A 6,121-nucleotide genomic window follows, 5' to 3' on the forward strand; every position below is an offset into this window, starting at 1 on the left:
CACACACACACACACACACACACACACACACACACACACACGGTGTATCTAGAACAGTAAAGAAGCCAAGATTTCACAGATGATTCATTATTACACTGTTAAATACTGATTGAATATATATGTATGTACGTACGTACGTATGTATGTATGTATGTATGTATGTATGTATGTATGTATGTATGTATGTGTGTGTGTGTACATATATATATATTATACTCACACGCACACATGCATATGCACATAAGCATGCACACTCTCGTGTGCAATCCCAAGTGGGAAGACATTATAACTATCTATCTATCTATCTATCTATCTATCTATCTATCTATCTATCTATCTATCTATCTATCTATCTTTCTTTCTTTCTTTCTATGTATTCATACGTACCTATTGAAAATATGTAAATATGTTAAGAGTCATGATTATACGGATATTTTATATACACACATATGTAAGATTACCGTTGTTGTAATGGCATTTGACTGTAGAATGCAATCCATCAATTGACAACAAACAACTTACACATTTTAATTTTAGTTTTCATTTCTTGTTCATTTTATAGTTTTTGCTAGTTTTTTAAAAACATTTTCTCTGTAAAAATGGCCGATATATTGATTGTAGCTATCTTTTGCAGTATTGTGATTTTCCTTTTTATTGGCAAATGCTTTCTCTAGAAAACATCGATTATTATCGTCTTTGTATCTCAGTGGACAGAATATTTTTGTTTTATTTGGTGGAGATAAGGGATTTAAGACTAATTCTGTTTAACCATTAAGTAAATCCGCGATGCATATATATAGCTATAATACATAACATCGTAGCCTTATATTAGCCTCTCTTAGTTTTTTGTTGTTAATATCAAAATCTATTTTGTTTTTAATTCTTCTATTATTAGTTTGCACATGCTTTATTTTCCCCTGCTCAACATCAGCTTCTCGTTCTACAAGATTTCTGAAAGCTTCTTGTTGAAGAAAAGATTATACAACATTAATTTCTGTTTTCGTTTTTTTTTTTATGGCTCCATTATATAAAAACCAAGAAAAGGAGCAGCATTTCCACACATTATGTGTTTTGTCTTATTGGATAAGCTATAATAATGTTAGACATTTGAAACCAAAACTACTCCAGTCTTTATATATTTATTAAAAATAATTTTTTTAATTGCTTGCACACGAGCAAACAAAATCTGCCAAGCACGTTTATAATCACTTTAAGCAGAGCCTGGGAGTTCCCGACTGGATAGTAAAATATAATAATAATAATAATAATAATAATAATAATAATAATAATAATAATAATAATAATAATAATAATGATAATAATAATAATCCTTTCTACTGGAAGCACATGGCCTCAAATTTGGGGCGGGGGAACGATTAAGTCGATTACATCGATCCCAGCGCATAATTGGTACTTATTTATCGAACCCGAAAGGATGAAAGGCAAAGTCGACTTCGGCGGAATTTGAACTCAGAACGTAAAGATAGATGAAATGCCACCAGGCGTGCTAAAGATAAGCTCATATAATTATAACAATCAAGAGTTAGCAAAAAAGTGGACCAGTAGTTCAGTAGTACGAATCTCGTCTAGATTAGCGTTACACTACTCTTTCTTCAGTGAGTTGGCTGTAAACCAACGAGCGAAGAGCATATCGAAATTAGGAGAGAAAATGTAGTCTAAAGTATGAATGAGATTTAAAGCCAAAGTACGCACCTTAAGTTCCAGAAGAGAGAATCTGTTGTGTGAGAGATCTATAAAGGAGGTGTGATACATTTGAGTCAGTAGTAGCCATGTTGCCTATAACGATAAGTAAATATTCAAGTGAGTCTGAACATTGAACGGTAGAAAGCGAAGTTAGGTATACTTCCTGATTTCTAGTGAACGAAGCTACAAAAGAAAAAAGAAAAAGAAAGGAAAGGAAGAAAAGACTGCTATTCTTACTTCTAAGTAAATTAGGAAAACTTCTGGCAGTATATGTTTATTTAGATGCCTTGGAAGGAAAGGCAAAAGGCCAAACGAGCATGCAATTGTGGTCGTGAATACTCAGTGTGTGCAAAGTAAGTACAACGGGTTTCAATAAAAAAGAGATGCTGGATGCAAAGTAGTATAGAATGAAAGATAGTTAACGGCTGAATGAAAAAGCATAGAACGCATAATCTGCATTCTTTACTAAAATGCCAAACGAAAGTGGCAGGCAGCGTTATATAACCAGATGAATAGCAAATGCTGCGAAGCTTTCTTTGCTGAAATGTGATATGGTCAGCATTCTACAAATGAAAGCTAAAAAATGTGAAAAAAATGCTTAGATATGTGACTGTAATGTGGTTCTGACAGAAAGATGCCAGAAACTAGATCTTCGTGTGAAATAGATCTGGAAATAATCGCTAAAAGCACATGGAGTAGAGTGAATGTTTAGTACGAAATACATGTATGCAAGTGTACTGCAACACACTATCTGAGTTAGTGGGGTAAGTGCAATAAAAGTTATGTTCTCTCAAAACAAAAATAAAACGGTTGGTTAACTTATTATGAAATGCAATTGAATAATGGATAGGGAGTTGGCTGAAAAAGTTAATGAAACACCATCAAAATATATACCGCATGTAACTTAATAGAATAATCTTGCATTGAAGGCGGCGAGCTGGCAGAAACGTTAGCACGCCGGGCGAAATGCTTAGTGGTATTTCGTCTGCCGCTACGTTATGAGTTCAAATTCCGCCGGGGTCGACTTTGCCTTTCATCCTTTCAGGGTCGATAAATTAAGTACCGGTTGCGTACTGGGGTCGATGTAATCGACTTAATCCCTTTGTCTGTCCTTGTTTGCCCCCTCTATGTTTAGCCCCTTGTGGGCAGTAAAGAAATAAGAATAATCTTGCATTGAAAAGCCAGATGAGCGCGTCAATCATGAGACGACACCGGTTGTATATGAGTGTGAAATTCAGTTATATTGAAGCTGTATTGCCTTTGCTCCTGAATCTGCTTTATCAGCGTTGACCTGGAGTTAAACAAGTTCTTAGTTGTAATTGTTACAATTTAAACGTAGCTCAACCGTGATCGGACAGAGCTATGATCAAAAGCACTCTAGTCGTGGCCAACCTGTCTTTTCGTTATATATATATATATATTTGGTTGCTGCATTATTATTTGCGTTATTTTTTTTTTTATGTAAGTCGACAGAAAATGATTTAAGAGAGTTTTGGCGACTATTTGCTTTTTGGAGTCGATAAAATAAATCATCCGTCAAGTACTGAGCTTAGCTTTATCAAAAAAATCATTTTAACCTTCTCCCTTAAATTTCAGGCCTTGTGACTACGCTAGAAACAATTATAGGCAAGCTGCCGACAGAATCGGATAAATCTCTTGAATTAAAAACCTGGTTGGTACAACTTTACTTAATTTACATCACTAATAATTGTTTTTTTTTTAAAAGAGAAAAAACACAGAAAATTCTCATTCCGTAGCTTCTAAAAATTTCAAGATTTATGAATTGTGTAACTTGAAAAAATTTCAAAATTTATGAATAATCAGGGAACAATATAATTCATTAATTCATTTCGGTATTAATTTAAATAATCAGAATGACTCTTTAAATTATCAAAAACAGGCAAATTCTGTAGGCTTGACAGAATCAATGAAGAATGAACGACACATTCTGATGAAGGGAGGTATTAATTTCACATATGGAAGTATGCTAGAGGACATTTGTTTCTTAGAAACATCAATAATGGAAATCTTTTGTTGTCACCGCAAGAGTTGGATAGAAAAGACGTTAATTTACTGAATGTGCAGCGGAAGTAGTTCTAACAATTTAACATAATGTGTTGCTACAAAACCAATATGAAGAATAGACGAACATTTGGCAAACTACATCATTTTCGCTCCATTTTCTTTCACGAATTCTTTATCTCAGTTACTAGGATTTATATCCATGGTTCCAATCTTGTTAGAATGTATTGTTCAATTCTTCTGCATGAGAGCCGATTTCAAGTGATTATTTCGCAAACCGTTTACATCTGTCTCAAAGGTTTTTCCATCATTGAATCTATAAACAATAATATTATTGCCAAGACGTTTTGGGGGTACTCTTTTGAACTAATATGCAATATAATAATAGGGTCTATAAACTTATTGCTATTGCTGAAGCTTAACCCCAGGTTAGCTCTGAGCTCACCTATAAACAAAAGTAACCAATCATGATCATCCTGTTTTTTTCCTATGGGTCAGGAACCCCAAACCAAATCAAATAATCTGTCCTTCCTTTTCTAAGATGGTGGTGTATGATTTGTGGTTTATTTACCCACCGTTTCTAGCCGACCAAGCGACTACAACATGGCTCTCGTTGGTTTGTCTGTTCACTTATTGGAATTGATTGCTTTTATATTTTGAATTCTTTAAGACGACCTAATCATGCATTTAGGATGAATAAAAGGAGAGAAAAACAAAACTGACAAAACTGACAAAACTGACAAAGTGTTTAATACACAATTCTTAAAATAATAGACCGTATCACAGAGGAGAATATGTTGATGTTAAATCTTTACATGAAAAGTAACAGATGCAAGGCTTTAATTATCATAGGAAATGATAGTGTTAACACGGCATAAAGTATCATTGAACATGTCCTGCCTGGCGATGTCTAATTTCTTTCTTAAGTAAATAACAGGTTTTAAAATTTCGATTTCCATCCAGCACATTGCTGTTTGGTGAACAGGAATGAAAAAAATACCCTGTCATGTTTTGAATTCAGAAGCATGAAGTAACTGATTAGATACTGTTTATGGTATTCAACGATGTTTCATATCATCTGTTCCAATGCCACATTTCATCACAATTTGCGTGATTGTGACTCCTTTTGTTGATATTGCGTGATAGTTGTAAATACGTGTCACCATAATGCAAGCGGTGTTGTTTCTAACGATTCAACAGTCATCTGCCTTATCTCCAGTTCAATGAAACTAGTTTTTTCCACGACAAGATTTCAACCATATACGAAGAGGTTGAGATTGGTGAGTAGTTCCATTGAGAATTGTACATTGAGATTGATGGTCTACTACTTTCCTATTACGTTTTCATGTAGTTGCGATAAAGTGTGTCTTTTTGAGAATATGTAAAGAAAAATATGATTCAGCGTTGGCGTTTAACATCTCTATTTAAACAACCAGGCTGGAAGTGAGTGTAGTCGAGTGTGTCGTTCAAATTAAGTGTCTACTGGAGAGGGACACTAGTGACAAAGTGAGTGAAAAGCATGACATGGGACTATGCATCATCTGATTAAAATGCCCCCTGAGACCCTACCCTTGGATTTTAAGCTTCATGTACTATCTGGTAGTGATCTTATAATCTTCAGTTTGAAAATCTTTATCCATTCTGATGGACATTAGTGCGAATGTTAAGGAGTATTACCGAGGCTATGTGTTTGGACGGACAGTGGTGCAAATATTTTGTTATATTAAAACCGGGTCCTAGCCTGGGTAGTTGTAATAGTGTGATCTCTGTTAAAAGTATCCGGAGGCTGCAAGGCAGTGCTAAACTGAACGGCGTGTTAAACTTTCTACCCAATATTAAATTGAATGAACTCAATATTAAATGGGATGGATCTACCATCTAAATGTTATGTAAGAAGACCAGTTAAGGCTTACAAGATGTACCTGGTAGTGTGTTAAATCTATCACCAAAAGCAAATGCCTAATACATTCACAAACGTCTCTCAAATATAGAACCTTTGTGTTTAATAATAAATAAATAATTTCGTTGTTATTAGAGTGCTAAAGCAACAATTTTGTTTTTAGCTATATTGTATAAGACATAGTATGTGGCAAGAAATTATCTTTTACCTCAGGTAAGCTAATTAAGGTTGCTGTGGAAACGAGGACAAAATACCAAGTGAACTAATTAGGAACATTCAATTAGAGTGAACTTTCTCAAAGTCGGAAAGAAGTACAAAAAAAAAAAAAGCGAATGATAAACAAAGCAGACAAAACTCACTTTTTCTCTTGTTCATAACAACTTACATTATTTTTAGCTAATTGGAAAAAAATAATAAATAAAGTAAAAAAAAATGCACATAATTTAAAAAAAATCCCAGCTATGATTAATTTAAGAACAAACATGGTTACCGAAA

Source organism: Octopus bimaculoides, chromosome 1, assembly GCF_001194135.2.
Source record: "Octopus bimaculoides isolate UCB-OBI-ISO-001 chromosome 1, ASM119413v2, whole genome shotgun sequence".
Taxonomy (NCBI): domain Eukaryota; kingdom Metazoa; phylum Mollusca; class Cephalopoda; order Octopoda; family Octopodidae; genus Octopus; species Octopus bimaculoides.